Below are 19,539 nucleotides of genomic sequence, written 5' to 3'. Positions count from 1 at the left end.
CTGGGCTCACTATTGGTAACTTAGTTGGGGTGGCCTTGTTAGGGAGGCCACAGAGGCTGTGTTAGTCTCTGAGGGGGCTATTGATTTAGCCACCTTAGTTGCTTGTCCCCTTAATATGGATAAGTACAAGCAGCTACCCCTAATAAATGGTGTTGAGGTTCAGGCCTACAGGGACACTGGAGCCAGTGTGACTATGGTCATAGAGAAACTGGTCCACCCTGAACAACACCTACTTGGTCACCAGTACCAAGTAACCGATGCTCACAACAACACACTTAGCCACCCCATGGCTGTTGTTAATCTCAACTGGGGGGGGGTTACTGGTCCAAAGAAGGTTGTGGTAGCCACAGATTTACCTGTAGACTGTCTACTAGGAAATGATTTGGAGACATCAGCTTGGTCAGATGTGGAGTTGGAGGCCCATGCAGCATTGCAGGGCATCCCAGGGCATATTTTTGCTTTGACAAGGGCTCAGGCCAAAAAGCAAAAAGGACAGGGAAGCTTGGATCCTGGAACAATGGACCAAGTGCTCCCTAAAGCTAGGGCTAGTAGAAGCAAACCACTTCCTACTATCCCTCCCTCTACAGTGGATTCAACTTCTGAGGAAGAAGAATTCCCTCCCTGTGCAGAACCTACACCAGAGGAGCTTGAAGCAGACACTGCTGAGCTTTGGGGTGAAGGGGGGACTGCCAGGGAGGAGCTGAGTGGGGCAGAGCAAACCTGTCCCACATTAGAGGGTCTGAGACAGCAAGCTGTCAAACAGGCTAATGGGGATGTTAGTGACTCTCACAGAGTTTACTGGGAGGACAATCTCTTGTACACTGAGGCAAGGGATCCTAAACCTGGAGCTGCCAGGAGATTAATAATCCCTCAGGAGTACAGAAAGTTCCTCCTAACTCTTGCTCACGACATTCCCCTAGCAGGACATCTGGGACAAATGAAAACTTGGGACAGGCTTGTTCCCCTGTTTCATTGGCCTAGGATGTCTGAGGACACAAAAGAGTTTTGTAAGTCCTGTGAAACCTGTCAAGCCAGTGGCAAGACAGGTGGAACACCAAAGGCACCCCTTATTCCACTGCCTGTGGTTGGGGTTCCCTTTGAAAGGGTAGGGGTTGACATGGTTGGCCCCCTTGACCCTCCTACTGCTTCAGGCAATAGATTCTTATTGGTGGTAGTGGACCATGCCACAAGATACCCTGAAGCTATTCCTTTAAGGACCACTACAGCTCCTGCAGTGGCAAAGGCCCTCCAAGGAATATTTCCCAGGATGGGCTTCCCAAAGGAAGTAGTATCAGACAGGGGAAGCAATTTCATGTCTGCATACTTAAAAGCCATGTGGAAGGAGTGTGGTGTGACTTATAAGTTCACTACACCCTATCATCCACAAACGGACTGGTGGAGAGATTTAACAAAACTCTCAAAGGCATGATTATGGGTCTCCCTGAAAAACTCCACAGGAGATGGGATATCCTTCTACCATGCCTCCTTTTTGCCTACAGGGAGGTACCCCAGAAAGGAGTGGGCTTCAGCCCCTTTGAACTTCTTTTTGGACACCCTGTTAGGGGTCCACTCACACTTGTAAAGGAGGGTTGGGAACAACCTTTAAAAACTCCTAAGCAAGATATTGTGGACTATGTACTTGGCCTCAGATCAAGGATGGCTGAGTATATGAAAAAGGCCAGTAAAAACCTTCAGGCCAGCCAAGAGCTCCAAAAGCAATGGCATGATCAGAAGGCTGTTTTGGTTCAGTACCAACCAGGGCAGAAAGTGTGGGTCTTGGAGCCTGTGGCCCCAAGAGCACTCCAAGATAAATGGAGTGGTCCCCACACAATTGTTGAAAAGAAGGGAGAAGTCACCTATTTAGTTGACTTAGGCACTGCCAGGAGTCCCCTTAGGGTGCTCCATGTCAATCGCCTGAAACCCTACTATGACAGGGCTGATCTCACCCTGCTCATGGCAACTGATGAGGGACAGGAAGAAGACAGTGATCCTCTACCTGATCTCTTCTCTTCCACAGAACAAGATGCTCTTGTGGAAGGTGTAGTTTTGGCTGATTGTCTTACTGCTGAGCAGAAAGACCATTGCATAAATCTCCTAGATCAATTCTCTGAACTCTTCTCTACTGTGCCGGGTACCACTTCTTGGTGTGAGCACACTATAGATACTGGAGACAGTTTACCTGTCAAAAGTAAGATCTATAGGCAGCCTGACCATGTCAGGGACTGCATAAAGCAAGAGGTCCATAAAATGTTAGAACTAGGAGTGGTTGAGCACTCTGAAAGTCCATGGGCTTCTCCTGTGGTACTTGTACCAAAACCTCATTCCAAAGATGGAAAGAAGGAAATGCGGTTTTGTATAGACTATAGAGGTCTCAACCTGGTAACCAAAACTGATGCTCACCCTATACCCAGGGCAGATGAGCTCATAGATACACTGGCATCTGCCAAGTATCGAAGCACTTTTGATTTGACTGCAGGGTATTGGCAGATCAAATTATCAGAAGATGCTAAACCTAAAACAGCATTTTCAACCATTGGAGGACATTACCAGTTCACTGTAATGCCTTTTGGATTGAAAAATGCACCTGCCACTTTTCAGAGGTTGGTGAACACAGTCCTGCAAGGGCTGGAAGCTTTCAGTGCAGCATATTTGGACGATATAGCTGTCTTTAGCTCCAGCTGGGATGATCACCTGGTCCACCTATGGAAAGTTTTGGAGGCCCTGCAAAAGGCAGGCCTCACTATCAAGGCTTCAAAGTGCCAGATAGGGCAGGGTAAGGTGGTTTATCTGGGATACCTTGTTGGTGGGGAACAGATTGCACCACTACAGGGGAAAATCCAAACAATTATTGATTGGGTTCCCCCTACCACTCAGACTCAGGTGAGAGCCTTCCTAGGCCTCACTGGGTATTACAGGAGGTTCATTAAGAACTATGGCTCCATTGCAGCCCCTCTTAATGACCTCACATCCAAGAAAATGCCTAAAAAGGTATTATGGACAGCAAACTGTCAGAAAGCTTTTGAGGAGCTGAAGCAGGCCATGTGCTCTGCACCTGTCCTGAAAAGCCCTTGTTACTCTAAAAAATTCTATGTCCAGACTGATGCATCTGAATTAGGAGTAGGGGCAGTCCTGTCACAACTTAATTCTGAGGGCCAGGATCAACCTGTTGCTTTTATTAGTAGGAGGTTGACCCCTAGAGAAAAGCGTTGGTCTGCCATAGAGAGGGAGGCCTTTGCTGTGGTCTGGGCTCTGAAGAAGTTGAGGCCATACCTGTTTGGCACTCACTTCATTGTTCAGACAGACCACAAACCTCTACTTTGGCTAAAACAAATGAAAGGTGAAAATCCTAAATTGTTGAGGTGGTCCATATCCCTACAGGGAATGGACTATACAGTGGAACATAGACCTGGGAGTAGCCACTCCAATGCAGATGGACTCTCCAGATATTTCCACTTAGACAATGAAGACTCATCAGGTCATGGCTAGTCTTATTGTCCTTCGTTTGGGGGGGGTTCTGTAGGAAAGTACCATCTTGCCTGGCATGTTACCCCCATTTTTCACTGTATATATGATGTTTTAGTTGTATGTGTCACTGGGACCCTGTTCACCAGGGCCCCAGTGCTCATAAGTGTGCCTGAATGTGTTACCTGTGTAGTGACTAACTGTCTCACTGAGGCTCTGCTAATCAGAACCTCAGTGGTTATGCTCTATCATTTCTTTCCAAATTGTCACTAACAGGCTAGTGACTATTTTTACCAATTTACATTGGCTTACTGGAACACCCTTATAATTCCCTAGTATATGGTACTAAGTTACCCAGGGTATTGGGGTTCCAGGAGATCCCTATGGGCTGCAGCATTTCTTTTTCCACCCATAGGGAGCTCTGACAATTCTCACACAGGCCTGCCACTGCAGCCTGAGTGAAATAACGTCCACGTTATTTCACAGCCATTTTACACTGCACTTAAGTAACTTATAAGTCACCTATATGTCTAACCTTTACCTGGTAAAGGTTAGGTGCAAAGTTACTTAGTGTGAGGGCACCCTGGTACTAGCCAAGGTGCCCCCACATTGTTCAGGGCCAATTCCCCGGACTTTGTGAGTGCGGGGACACCAATACACGCGTGCACTACATATAGGTCACTACCTATATGTAGCTTCACAATGGTAACTCCGAATATGGCCATGTAACATGTCTATGATCATGGAATTGCCCCCTCTATGCCATCCTGGCATAGTTGGCACAATCCCATGATCCCAGTGGTCTGTAGCACAGACCCTAGTACTGCCAAACTGCCCTTCCTGGGGTTTCACTGCAGCTGCTGCTGCTGCCAACCCCTCAGACAGGCATCTGCCCTCCTGGGGTCCAGCCAGGCCTGGCCCAGGATGGCAGAACAAAAGACTTCCTCTGAGAGAGGGTGTTACACCCTCTCCCTTTGGAAAATGGTGTGAAGGCAGGGGAGGAGTAGCCTCCCCCAGCCTCTGGAAATGCTTTCTTGGGCACAGATGTGCCCAATTCTGCATAAGCCAGTCTACACCCGTTCAGGGGACCCCTTAGCCCTGCTCTGGCGCGAAACTGGACAAAGGAAAGGGGAGTGACCACTCCCCTGACCTGTACCTCCCCTGGGAGGTGCCAATAGCTCCTCCAGTGTGCTCCAGACCTCTGCCATCTTGGAAACAGAGGTGCTGCTGGCACACTGGACTGCTCTGAGTGGCCAGTGCCACCAGGTAGCTTAGCAGGGCAGCTTAGGCTGAACTAGGAGACAAGTGAAGCTCCTACAGTACCACTAGTTTCACTTGCACAATATCATAAGAAAACACAATACACAGACATACTAAAAATAAAGGTACTTTATTTTTATGACAATATGCCAAAGTATCTCAGTGAGTACCCTCAGTATGAGGATAGCAAATATACACAAGATATATGTACACAACACAAAAATATGCAGTAATAGCAATAGAAAACAGTGCAAACAATGTATAGTCACAATAGGATGCAATAGGGGCACATAGGAATAGGGGCAACACAAACCATATACTCTAGAAGTGGAATGCGAACCACAAATGGACCCCAAACCTATGTGACCTTGTAGAGGGTCGCTGGGACTGTAAGAAAACAGCGAGGGTTAGAAAAATAGCCCACCCCAAGACCCTGAAAAGTGAGTGCAAATTGCACTGAAGTTCCCCAAAGAGCACAGATGTCGTGATAGGGGAATTCTGCAGGAAAGACCAACACCAGCAATGCAACAACAATGGATTTCCAGACGAGAGGACCTGTGGAACAAGGGGACCAAGTCCAAAAGTCACGATCAAGTCGGGAGTGGGCAGATGCCCAGGAAATGCCAGCTGTGGGTGCAAGGAAGCTGCCACTGGACGGTAGAAGCTGTAGATTCTGCAAGAACGACAAGGGCTAGAAACCTCCCCTTTGGAAGATGGATGTCCCACTTCGTGAAGAGTCCTGCAGAAGTGTTTTGCCGCAGAAAGACCGCAAACAAGCCTTGCTAGCTGCAAGGGTCACGGTTAGGGTTTTTGGCTGCTGCTGTGGCCCAGGAGGGACCAGGATGTCGCCAATTGCGTGAGGAGACAGAGGGGGCGTCCAGCAAGAGAAGGAGCACACTCAGAAGCAAGCAGCACCCGGAGAAGTGCTGGAACAGGCACTACGAAGTGGAGTGAAACATTGCTCACCCGAAGTTTCACAAGAGAGTCCCACGCCGACGGAGGACAACTTAGGAGGTCGTGCAATGCAGGTTAGAGTGCCGTGGACCCAGGCTTGGCTGTGCACAAAGGAAATCCTGGAAACGAGCACAGGAGCCTCCAACTCCACTTCTTCCCAAGCTGATGTCTCTAAATCGTTCCCTAGTAGACAGTCTACAGGTAAATCTGAGGCAACCACAACTTTCTTTGGACCAGTAACCCCCCCTCCAGTTGAGATTCACAACAGCCATGGGGTGGCTAAGAGTGTTGTTATGAGCATCAGTCACTTGGTACTGGTGACCAAGTAGGTGTTGTTCAGGGTGGGCCAGTTTCTCTATTACCATAGTAACACTGGCACCTGTGTCCCTGTAGGCCTGAACCTCAACACCATTTATTAGGGGAAGTTGCAGGTACTTATCCATATTAAGGGGACAAGCAACCAAGGTGGCCAAATCAATGGCACCTTCAGAGACTAACACAGCCTCTGTGGTCTCCCTAACAAGACCAACCCCAACTAAATTACCAAAAGTGAGCCCAGCTACTCCCTTGGCTATTAGTAGGTTTGCTCCCACCACCACAGCTATTACTAGATGGCACTAGGTGTAGCAGTAGGGGTTGTGGCAGTGGGAGGCTTGGTGCTTTTCTTTGGACAACTGGCATCAGTTGTCCAATGGCCTTTTTCTTTACATAAATAGCACCATGGTTTCTTTACTTGATTAGAAGAGGATCTGGGCCCACCACCCCCACCAGAGTGTTTTTGTGGGCCTGATGAAGACTCATTTTTAGAATTGTCCCCACCCTTGTCTGAAGACTTACCATCCTTCTTCTTGCCATCCTTGTCACCCCCTGTATGAACTTTTCTGTTCACTTTTGTTCTGACCCATTTGTCTGCCTTCTTTCCCAATTCTTGGGGAGAGGTCAGATCTGAGTCCGCTAGATATTGGTGCAACAAATCAGACACACGGTTATTAAGAATATGCTCTCTCAGGGTCAAGTTATACAGGCTTTCATAGTCAGAAACTTTACTGTCATATAACCTCCCCTCCAAGGCCTTCACTGAATGGTCAACAAAGTCTACCCAGTCTTGTGAAGACTCCTTTTTGGTTTCTCTGAACTTAATCCCGTACTGTTCAGTGGTTAAGCCATAACCATCTAGGAGTGCATTCTTAAGAACTGTAAAATTATTGGCATCACTTTCCTTAACAGTAAGGAGCCTATCCCTACCCTTTCCACTGAAAGATAGCCATAGGATAGCAGCCCACTGCCTTTGAGGGGCCCCCTGTACAACACAGGCCCTCTCAAGTGCAGGAAACCACTTGTTAATGTCATCCCCCTCCTTGTAAGGGGGAACTATCTTGTGCAGATTCCTAGAATCATGCTCTTTTACAGGATTACTATCTGTAATACTGCTGCTGCCACCATGGGGTCCAAACCCCAACCTCTGTCTTTCTTTTTCTATGTCAAATGCTTCCCTGTCTAGATCCAGCTGTTGCTTCTTGCGCTTCAGCCTGGGCTCTTCCACTCTCAATCTATTGAGTTCCCTTTCTAAAACTCTGTCTTCAGGGTGGGTGGGTTGGGCATGCCTTGACACAGAAGAATGGTGTGAATGAACAGAGGGAGACCTGTCCCTAACAGATGGCACCCTAACAACCTGGCCTAAAGGGGTAACCTCTCTACTGTGATGAGAACTCACATCAGTACCAGCCCTGCTAGGTGGCCTGCTAAGGGGCAGGTTGGGAAGGTTCCCTTCTAACACTTTTACTGGGGCTACCCCATAATCAGAGTGTGAACCATCAGCTAATCTCTCACCAGATGTGCCAGCTATGGTCTTATCATGTTCAATGAGCATATTAACCAACAATTCTCTAGAGGGATTCTTCCCTACCCCTAAACCTCTATCAATGCAGAGACTCCTTGCACCTTTCCAGTTAAGGTGGTCATAAGCAGTGCTGGCCAGATCCAGACCTTGACCTGCACCAGACATGATAGAAAAGGTTTAAGGGACAGAAAAAGAAAGAAAAAGTTTCAGAACTTTTTAAAGAACAGGAAAAAAAACTTTTTCAACTTTTAAGAAACTTTTCGAAAGCTTAGAGATACTTTTCAGCACTTAGCAATAGAGTAAGAGAAGAAAAGCAAAACTTTTTGGTTAGGTGTACAGACACTGAACTTATTTTGTATATTATTCTCTTATGAAAAGTAAAAAAATGACAAAGTGGGAATTAGTTGCAAGTACTTATCCCACCGCTGCACAACAAATGTAGGAGGCTGGCCTGGTTTGTAGTGAGCACCAACGGGTACTTACACTCTGCACCAGGTCCAGGTATCCCTTATTAGTGTTGAAGAGGTGTCTAGCAGCTTTGGCTGATAGAAAAAGGTAGCTTAGCAGAGCAGCTTAGGCTGAACTAGGAGACATGCAAAGCTCCCACTATATCACTAGTGTCACATGCACAATATCATAAGAAAACACAATACACAGATATAAAAATAAAGGTACTTTATTTTTATGACAATATGCCAAAAGTATCTCAGTGAGTACCCTCAGTATGAGGATAGCAAATATACACAAGATATATGTACACAATACCAAAATTATGCAGTAATAGCAATAGAAAGCAATGCAAGCAATGTACAGTCGCAATGAGAGCACATAGGTATAGGGGCAACACTAACCATATACTCTAGAAGTGGAATGCGGACCACGAATGGACCCCAAACCTATGTGAGCTTGTAGAGGGTCGCTGGGACTGTAAGAAAACAGTGAGGGTTAGAAAAATAGCCCACCCCAAGACCCTGAAAGGTAGGTGTAAAGTGCACCTAAGTTCCACAGAGAGCACAGAAGTCGTGATAGGGGAATTCTGCAAGGAAGACCAACACCAGCAATGCAACAACAATGGATTTCCAGACGAGAGTACCTGTGGAACAAGGGGACCAATTCCAAGAGTCACACTCAAGTCAGGAGAGGGCAGATGCCCAAGAAATGCCAGCTGAGGTTGCAAAGAAGCTGCCACAGGATGGTAGAAGCTGTGGATTCTGCAAGAACGAAGAGGACTAGGAACTTCCCCTTTGGAGGATGGATGTCCCACGTCGTGAAGAAGCTTGCAGCTGTGTTCCCCCGCAGAAAGACCTCAAACAAGCCTTCCTAGATGTAAGGGTTGCGGTTAGGGTTTTTGGATGCTGCTGTGGCCCAGGAGGGACCAGGATGTTGCCAATTGCGTGAGGAGACAGAGGGGGCGTCCAGCAAGACAAGGAGCTCACTCAGAAGCAAGGAGCACCCGCAGAAGTGCCGGAACAGGAACTACGAAGAAGGGTGAACCGGAGCTCACCCGAAGTCACAAAAGAAGGTCTTACGACGCCGGAGGACAACTCAGGAGGTCGCGCACTGCAGATTAGAGTGTCGGGGACCCAGGCTTGGCTGTGCACAAAGGAAATCCTGGAAGAGTGCACAGGAGCCGGAGCAGCTGCAAATCACGTGGTACCCAGCAATGCAGTCTAGCGTGGTGAGGCAAGGACTTACCTCCACCAAACTTGGACTGAAGAGTCACTGGACTGTAGGAGTCACTTGGACAGAGTTGCTGAGTTCCAGAGACCTCGCTCGTCGTGCTGAGAGGGGACCCAGAAGACCGGTGATGCAGTCTTTTGGTGCCTGCGGTTGCAGGGGGAAGATTCCGTCGACCCACGGGAGATTTCTTCAGAGCTTCTAGTGCAGAGAGGAGGCAGACTACCCCCACAGTATGCACCACCAGGAAAACAGTTGAGAAGGCGGCCGGATCAGCGATACAAGGTTGCAGTAGTCGTCTTTGCTACTTTGTTGTGGTTTTGCAGGCGTCCAGAGCAGTCAGCGCTCGATTCCTTGGCAGAAGGTGAAGAGAGAGATGCAGAGGAACTCTGATGAGCTCTTGCATTCGTTATCTAAAGAATTCCCCAAAGCAGAGACCCTAAATAGCCAGAAAAGGAGGTTTGGCTACTTAGGAAGGAGGATAGGCTAGCAACAGAGGTAAGAGCCTATCAGAAGGAGTCTCTGACATCACCTGCTGGCACTGGCCACTCAGAGCAGTCCAGTGTGCCAGCAGCACCTCTGGTTCCAAGATGGCGGAGGTCTGGAGCACACTGGAGGCGCTCAGGGCACCTCCCACGGGAGGTGCAGGTCAGGGGAGTTGTCACTCCCCTTTCCTTTGTCCAGTTTCGCGCCAGAGCAGGGCTGGGGGATCCCTGAACCGGTGTAGACTGGCTTATGCAGAGATGGGCACCATCTGTGCCCATCAAAGCATTTCCAGAGGCTGGGGGAGGCTACTCCTCCCCAGCCCTGACACCTTTTTTGAAAGGGAGAGGGTGTAACACCCTCTCTCTGAGGAAGTCCTTTGTTCTGCCTTCCTGGGCCAAGCCTGGCTGGACCCCAGGAGGGCAGAAACCTGTCTGAGGGGTTGGCAGCAGCAGCAGCTGCAGTGAAACCCCGGGGAAGGTAATTTGGCAGTACCCGGGTCTGTGCTAGAGACTCGAGGGATCATGGAATTGTCTCCCCAATGCCAGAATGGCATTGGGGTGACAATTCCATGATCTTAGACATGTTACATGGCCATGTTCGGAGTTACCATTGTGACGCTATACATATGTAGTGACATATGTATAGTGCACGCGTGTAATGGTGTCCCCGCACTCACAAAGTCCATGGAATTTGCCCTGAACAATGTGGGGGCACCTTGGCTAGTGCCAGGGTGCCCACACAGTAAGTAACTTAGCACCCAACCTTTACCAGATAAAGGTTAGACATATAGGTGACTTATAAGTTACTTAAGTGCAGTGGTAAATGGCTGTGAAATAACGTGGACGTTATTTCACTCAGGCTGCAATGGCAGGCTTGTGTAAGAATTGTCAGAGCTCCCCATGGGTGGCAAAAGAAATGCTGCAGCCCATAGGGATCTCCTGGGACCCCAATACCCTGGGTACCTCAGTACCATATACTAGGGAATTATAAGGGTGTTCCAGTATGCCAATGTAAATTGGTGAAATTGGTCACTAGCCTGTTAGTGACAATTTGGAAAGAAATGAGAGAGCATAACCACTGAGTTTCTGGTTAGCAGAGCCTCAGTGAGTCAGTTAGTCATCACACAGGTAACACATACAGGGCACACTTATGAGCACTGGGGCCCTTGCTGGCAGGGTCCCAGTGACACATACAACTAAAACAACATATATACAGTGAAATATGGGGGTAACATGCCAGGCAAGATGGCACTTTCCTACAGTATGCATGTGCCAGCATGCAATTGAATTCTTGGCCTGGAGCCAAAAAGACCTCGCGCATCATACAACAAACCCAAATCAGCACGTCTTAGTAATTTTATTCACACAGACATTCTTCCAAGCTGGCAATTCTGTTGTGTTAGCAGCTTCAATTGAGAAAGGCAGAACCCCACCATATTTTATTTTATTAACCAGGGATGTGATTTGCTGCCTTGCCAATGATTGTTTTTGTGCAATTAATTTATATTTGGGACATGATACTTTTGAGAATGAACCAGTGGTGCTTTAGTGGCATGTCCCTGCATTCTGGTGTATTTAACAACTGTTTTACAGCCATTTGATATTGTGAGGACTTCATTCAATTATTAAGTATTCAAACCCCACCCCCCCCACATGTCTACCTTCTCTATCTCATTCCATCATATTTCCTTCTGCCCTGTATATTACATTTTCTCAATAAGGGAGCTTCCAATGGGAGATAAGTAACTACTTAAAAAGTAAATGAGCTCCCTTCCAAGCGTAAAAATAAATCATTTCTAGTGTAACTGCTGTTAGTGTCTATTAGACTCCTCAGATATTTTCAATCTAGTCCCTAGGTGATTTTTGTTCATGTGTGTTAAGAGTAGTGCAATTTGGTAGGACAGATTACATTGTCTCATAAAAGAAGTTTTTACCCTTTTAGGTTGAGTTCATCTGAGCTATTGATCTTTAAAATGTGGGTTGAAGAAAGGAGTGTGCTACACCTCCAACAAAAATCTTTTAACATTTCCAAGTTCCTTTAAAAGACAAACAAGCAAAGGAATACAGAAGATCAGGAAGGTAAATATTTGTAGAGGGTGTGATGCACCAGCAAGAGAAATTATTAGGACTGAAACATTTCCAGGAGGAGGACCAGGATTTCAGTTTTGAGACGCGGATGTTGTACATGGAGATAAAAACATTCCACTGAAAAATGTCTTGAGGCTTAATAACTTCATGAATTCTTATTACTACTGAAAGCTCCTGAGCAAATGTGTGATTTGGTGGAAAATAGCTGAAGTAAAAAGAACATAAAAGGGGAAAACCAGTTATGGGAACTTCGGCAGCACTGTCTACAGTATCTTTGGTATAAATAATACAATACTGATCCTTGAGCATTCCGTCATGAAATGATGTCACTCCACTTGCGTTTCAATTTCCTTGATACTAGCTCAGCAGGGCTGCCAGCTTTTACTATTTTTATTTTCTTGGTTTCTCATCAATGCTATCACGCACCCAACACAGTTGGTGCTACGGTCATGGGGATGTTACTACAGGAGTTTTAACAGAAAATATTAATGAATATTCATGTATTTTGAGTAATGGATTTGCATAGAAAATGTGATAATTTAGAGAAAAATAATGCACACATTTGAAATTGTGTCCACGTGAGTGGCCGCCAATGTTCACAAAGTGTACTTATTAATGGCTTATTAATATGAAATGATGAGCTTATGTTTGATTAATGTAGTAACAAGTCATATTAAGGGTTATGCATTATATATTAGATTTATAAAATAAAATCCTTAACTTAGCGGAAGTCTTGGCCTAGTTGCACGGCCTCCTGTCAAGCTGTAATTCTTTAACGTTTAATAAAATGTCTGCTTAGGTAACTGAATTGTGATTTTCCACTGTGCTGACCTAATGTGTTCATAGCTAAAAGTCTTTCTCATGAGAACTGCTTGTTAGAAGATGCTGTTCCTGTTAAATGTAACATTGTAGATGTAATGAGTGTAAGCCTGAGTTTCTCAGGCGAAAACAACAGAGATACTGACTGGAGTATAAGCTGCAACAATATTGTTACCTGCGAGCTGGATGATGAGGACATTACAAAAGGAATCAATCATTGACATGTGAACCGAGAACTAGTAGAAATGTAGATTTGAAGTTTTAGTTTTATTGGACAAAGTGTGAACATGCGATCCCTTGACCAATAGGGACTTGAGAAGTAGTTTTAGGAAATCTAACTTAGCCAGTCTGCATTGATAAGAAGCTGCCACTTGCCATGGTGCATTTGTCTTTGCCCATTCCCATTTTGCTATACCACCATTATTTTCTGGTGCGTCCTGAGAAGAGACGTACTTAACTTTAATGCTTAAAGACTTTTGCCCTCATTACACATGATATCCTCTTAAATTTGGTAACTTGAGTTTATGTCTAAGGGGAAAGAATTACAGTTTTTGCTGATTTATCTCATTTTTTGACAAGGTTTGACAGTACAAATCTAGTCAAAATCAAGATTAAATTACACACTGTAAAGAAAGACAGAGATTCCTTCTTGCTCCAGTATGTTGACATTTGAGGCCATGTAATGAACCCCTTTTCTGTCCTTTGCAGGCACATGAGGAGTCTGAGATTCTCTTTTTCATGTCTTCAACACATCTTCTATGCCTGCAATGTGATAAATCGATGAGGTTTTCTAAGTTTTGCTAACAGTAGCGCTGGGAAACACAGCACCGCATTGCCTTTTTGTCCTTCCCTGCTCTGGTGTTCACAAAATGTGAACTACCTCAGAGATTGTTCAAGTTACTTGTTGCACTGAGGATTAGATAAAGAAAAGCAAGACATCCTTTTGCCCAGCACAGTGCAGACAACTGATTTCAGGAAAAAGCCCTTAATGCAGTGTTACAGATAGTGCTTCTCTACAATCATCTTGTTTCAGTTTAGTAAAAGCAACAATTCACATATCAGACATTCTTGTTGTCCAATTTTCCCCTTGCCCCAATATTTCTCTGTCTCTTGTGTGCTTCTACACCTCCCCCATGTTGCTCTCTTCCTCTTGTGCTGCTTTCCTCCCTTGCCCTACTAATCTTTATTTTTGATGTATTTCCCCTTCACCACATCCACCAAGTTATTCCATTGTCCACACCACCGCTGTTTTAATTTTTTATATATTTTTGTTTGGAAGGTAGGACAGCAAGTTAATGCAGGCTCCATGGCCTCAAAACCCAGCATATTTGGGTAAAACCATTTTTTTTATTTTTATGTTTTGATCTTTCTTTGGTCAGTAAGAAAGGAGAAAGGAGTCCACCTAATTTTGAAGGTGCATGCATGTGTTTGGATGCATGCATGTATTTGATTGAAGAGATATACATGCCCATACAACACCACAAATGCACAGGACTAGGAAATGATATGGCCATTTAATTGTGTGTTTTGTTTTGACTGATGTTGCATGGCATAATCATTAAATGTTTTTTTCTGATGTAGTACTGCATCACTAAAAGTCATTAGCAAGCTAAAAGCTCTAAAGCTGAGACCACTGGCTTTACCATTGCTTGTTAATATAGGGTTTCTTTTACTGAAGCTCTTGCACATTTTTAAGTCATTCACCTCCTCTTTATTCGTGGTGCACTTCACTTTTTGTTCTAAAAAACTTAGGGACAGATTTAAGATAAGTGGCGCAGCCCAGGTGCAGCACCACTTTTCTTGCGCCTCTTAGAGCCCCTCTACCGCCACCATACGTGCGCCGTATTTAATTTACGGCACCCCATGCAGGTAGTTAAGGAACTAGCATCAACATTTTTTACAAGATTGGTGTAAAAAATGTTGACGCTAATCCTGCAAAGCACATTCATGCCCGTTATAAATAATGGTGTGCCTCCTTTTAACACCTGCTCTGTGCAGGCGGTAAAAATAGAGCAATAAATGGCGCAAATGAAATCTTTTAGATTTCTTTTTCGCAATTTTTCAGCACCCTGATGGGGGAATTCTCCCCTTGCATACATGATGGATTACAAAGTGTCGTAATGAATGCATTGCGCCACTTTGTAAATATGGTGCTGCGTTATCGCCACAACGGTGTCAAAAAAATAACGCTAATGTGGCGATATATGGCGCTAGGCCCTCTTAAATCTGGGCCTTAAAGTTAAAGGATAGTCCTGGTACTTTGTCATGGAAATATGAATTTATTTTAAAATTTACATTGGCAAAGCCAATAAAGACTCATAGGGCAGGGTGTATGCATTTAAAAAGTTTTACATTTCCTAGAATTGAAAAACTCCTAAAGTTGTTTTTCACTGTTGTAAGGCTATCCCTCCCAAAGATTAACTGTGAATTACATTATTACAGTTAATGAGTGAAAACCTCAGTTTTGAAACAGACAGAGAAATGCTGCTTCCACACAAATGAATTGTGGTTTAAATTCCTCAGTGTTTTTTTTGTGGCCTGCTTTAAGACATGAGAACAAAAGGGCTTTGAGTGTGGGACAGGATAAATCTCACCTGAGCAGAATGTTCTGGCGTTTTTTACTCAGACTTCTTGAGCTTCATTGTGCTACCTCAGGACTTGCCTACCCCCTGCCTGACTTGTAAGAGCTGCCTGCTCTGCCACTGACAAATGCAGCTCACACCTAGATCCGCCTGCCCGGTGTTACCCTAGAATGCTTGAAGCCAAATCCAGCTAAAAGGGAACGTTAGACAAAGCAGGATCAACACCCACAGGTTGACACTGGGGATAAAAGTGACACCTTCATAACCTCTCATCAGAACACCTGACCCTGTAGAATATTCAGTGGCAGGACTGTCTTGCTTTTTGAAGAAGGAAGATTGGATGTGCTTGCGTTGAACCAAGGCTCCCCAAAAGTGACTCCAAGAGTCAGTTGGCTAACCTAGTATTTGAGCTACAAGGACAAAACAAACTCCCTGAGGCCTCTCTGGAAACTCCAGCTGACCAGGATGTGCCTGAGCCCTGGTGCTGGCCTCTTCTGGAGTGAGCTCTGGCGCTCCCAGGTCTGGACCTTTGGCTGGCATCAGAGTGCCTCCCGTAGAGTGAAGATACAGAAGATTGGGCTTCACACAACCACAAAGTGACCTCTTTGCATGAGAAATGCCCGCCCTCATGAATGCCAATTCAAAGCTCTAACAATGACCAGCTGTAGGAGGCTGGACTGGCTTGTAGTGAGTACCAAGGGGTACTTGCACCTTGCACCAGGCCCAGTTATCCCTTATTAGTGTATAGGGTGTCTAGCAGCTTAGCCTGATAGATAATGGTAGCTTAGCAGAGCAGCTTAGGCTGAACTAGGAGACGTGTGAAGCTACTACAGTACCACAAGTGTCACTTGCACAATACCATAAGAAAACACAATACACAGTTATACTAAAAATAAAGGTACTTTATTTTTATGACAATATGCCAAAGTATCTTAGAGTGTACCCTCAGTGAGAGGATAGGAAATATACACAAGATATATATACACAATAGCAAAAATATGCAGTATAGTCTTAGAAAACAGTGCAAACAATGTATAGTTACAATAGGATGCAATGGGGACACATAGGGATAGGGGCAACACAAACCATATACTCCAAAAGTGGAATGCGAACCACGAATGGACCCCAAACCTATGTGACCTTGCAGAGGGTCGCTGGGACTATTAGAAAATAGTGAGAGTTAGAAAAATAACCCTCCCCAAGACCCTAAAAAGTGAGTGCAAAGTGCACTAAAGTTCCCCTAAGGACAAAGAAGTCGTGTTAGAGGAATAATGCAGGAAAGACACAAACCAACAATGCAACAACTGTGGATTTCCAATCTAGGGTACCTGTGGAACAAGGGGACCAAGTCCAAAAGTCACAAGCAAGTCGGAGATGGGCATATGCCCAGGAAATGCCAGCTGTGGATGCAAAGAAGCTTCTACTGGACAGAAGAAGCTGAGGTTTCTGCAGGAACGAAAAGGGCTAGAGACTTCCCCTTTGGTGGACGGATTCCGCTCACTGTGGAGAGTTGTGCAAAAGTGTTTTCCCGCCGAAAGAACGCCAACAAGCCTTGCTAGCTGCAAATCGTGCGGTTAGCGTTTTTGGACGCTGCTGTGGCCCAGAAGGGACCAGGAGATCGCAAATTAGACCAGGAGGTAGAGGAGACGTCGAGCAAGACAAGGAGCCCTCTTAGCAGCAGGTAGCACCCAAAAAAGTGCCAGAAACAGGCACTACGAGGATGCGTGAAACAGTGTCACCCGAAGTTACACAAAGGAGTCCCACGTCGCCGGAGACCAACTTAGAAAGTCGTGCAATGCAGGTTAGAGTGCCGTGGACCCAGGCTTGGCTGTGCACAAAGGATTTCCACTGGAAGTGCACAGGGGCCGGAGTAGCTGCAAAAGTCACGGTTCCTAGCAATGCAGTCTAGCGAGGTGAGGCAAGGACTTACCTCCACCAAACTTGGACTGAAGAGTCACTGGACTGTGGGAGTCACTTGGACAGAGTTGCTGGATTCGAGGGACCTCGCTCGTTGTGCTGAGAGGAGACCCAAGGGACCGGTAATGCAGCTTTTTGGTGCCTGCGGTTGCAGGGGGAAGATTCCGTCGACCCACGGGAGATTTCTTCGGAGCTTCTGGTGCAGAGAGGAGGCAGACTACCCAAACAGCATGCACAAGCAGGAAAACATTCGAGAAGGCGGCAGGATCAGCGGTACAGAGTTGCAGTAGTCGTCTTTGCTACTATGTTGCAGTTTTGCAGGCTTCCAGCGCGGTCAGCAGTCGATTCCTTGGCAGAAGGTGAAGAGAGAGATGCAGAGGAACTCGGATGAGCTCTTGCATTCGTTATCTAAAGTTTGCCCAGAGACAGAGACCCTAAATAGCCAGAAAAGAGGGTTTGGCTACTTAGGAGAGAGGATAGGCTAGCAACACCTGAAGGAACCTATCACGAGGAGTCTCTGACGTCACCTGGTGGCACTGGCCACTCAGAGCAGTCCAGTGTGCCAGCAGCACCTCTGTTTCCAAGATGGCAGAGGTCTGGAGCACACTGGAGGAGCTCTGGACACCTCCCAGGGGAGGTGCAGGTCAGGGGAGTGGTCACTCCCCTTTCCTTTGTCCAGATTCGCGCCAGAACAGGGCTAAGGGGTCCCCTGAACCGGTGTAGACTGGCTTATGCAGAATTGGGCACATCTGTGCCCATGAAAGCATTTCCAGAGGCTGGGGGAGGCTACTCCTCCCCTGCCTTCACACCATTTTCCAAAGGGAGAGGGTGTAACACCCTCTCTCAGAGGAAGTCCTTTGTTCTGCCATCCTGGGATAAGCCTGGCTTGACCCCAGGGGGGCAGAAACCTGTCTGAGGGGTTGGCAGCAGCAGCAGCTGCAGTGAAACCCCAGGAAAGGCAGTTTGGCAGTACCAGGGTCTGTGCTACAGACCACTGGGATCATGGGATTGTGCCAACTATGCCAGGATGGCATAGAGGGGTCAATTCCATGATCATAGACATGTTACATGGCCATATTCGGAGTTACCATTGTGAAGCTACATATAGGTAGTGACCTATATGTAGTGCACGCGTGTAATGGTGTCCCCGCACTCACAAAGTCCGGGGAATTGGCCCTGAACAATGTGGGGGCACCTTGGCTAGTGCCAGGGTGCCCTCACAATAAGTAACTTTGCACCCAACCTTTACCAGGTAAAGGTTAGACATATAGGTGACTTATAAGTTACTTAAGTGCAGTGTAAAATGGCTGTGAAATAATGTGGACGTTATTTCACTCAGGCTGCAGTGGCAGGCCTGTGTAAGAATTGTCAGAGCTCCCTATGGGTGGCAAAAGAAATGCTGCAGCCCATAGGGATCTCCTGGAAACCCAATACCCTGGGTACCTTGGTACCATATACTAGGGAATTATAAGGTGTTCCAGTAAGCCAATGTAAATTGGTAAAATTGGTCACTGGCCTGTTAGTGACAATTTGAAAGAAATGAGAGAGCATAACCACTGAGGTTCTGGTTAGCAGAGCCTCAGTGAGACAGTTAGGCATCACACAGGTAACACATACCTATAGGTCACAAACTTATGAGCACTGGGATCCTGACTAGCAGGGTCCCAGTGACACATAACAAACATACTGAAAACATAGGGTTTTCACTATGAGCACTGGGCCCTGGCTGGCAGGATCCCAGTGAGACAGTGAAAACACCCTGACATACACTCACAAACAGGCCTAAAGTGGGGGTAACAAGGCTAGAAAGAGGCTACTTTCTCACACAACCCCCCCCCCCCCAAACGAAGGACAATAAGGCTAACCTTAGCCAGTTGAGACTTTATTGTCTAAGTGGTGATAAGTAGAGAGTAGATCTGCAATAGACTGGTTACTCCCTTTATCATCCACTATATGGTTACTTCCCTGTGGGGATGGAAACCACCCTGTTTGAAGTTTTTTAGCTAAGCAACAATGTGAAGATGTATTTTCAGAGTTTCTATCAGTAAGTTTTAGTTTAGAGCAGTGGGAATTGTCCACTGAACCTATTTGTAGTGATGGAAATGCCAGACAGGGATGCTGTCTCAGAAAAGCCATAGCTGGGCAAAAACTTTGTCCATATGGCTGGAAGAGAGAACAGTGATGCTGTTTCTCTTGGGTTGGAGCAGGGCAGGGATGCTGTCCTATGAGCTCCACACTAGGGCAGGGATGCTGTCCTAAGTGTTGTGAGGTAGTGCAGGGTTTCTGCACTAAAGTTTCTCTGGGAGGGTTGGAGGGATGCTCCATGTTAACTAAAATGGTGCTCTTTTTCTCACCAATGTTAGTTATCCCACAGAGAGGTACTTCCACCTCAGGGAGTACAGTTTTGCCAACTGATGATTCCCTTGGAACAGGTGCCACCCCAGGAGAGGTTTCT

Source organism: Pleurodeles waltl, unplaced genomic scaffold (assembly GCF_031143425.1).
Source record: "Pleurodeles waltl isolate 20211129_DDA unplaced genomic scaffold, aPleWal1.hap1.20221129 scaffold_56, whole genome shotgun sequence".
Classification (NCBI taxonomy): domain Eukaryota; kingdom Metazoa; phylum Chordata; class Amphibia; order Caudata; family Salamandridae; genus Pleurodeles; species Pleurodeles waltl.
Note: the sequence above shows the minus strand (reverse complement) of the source record.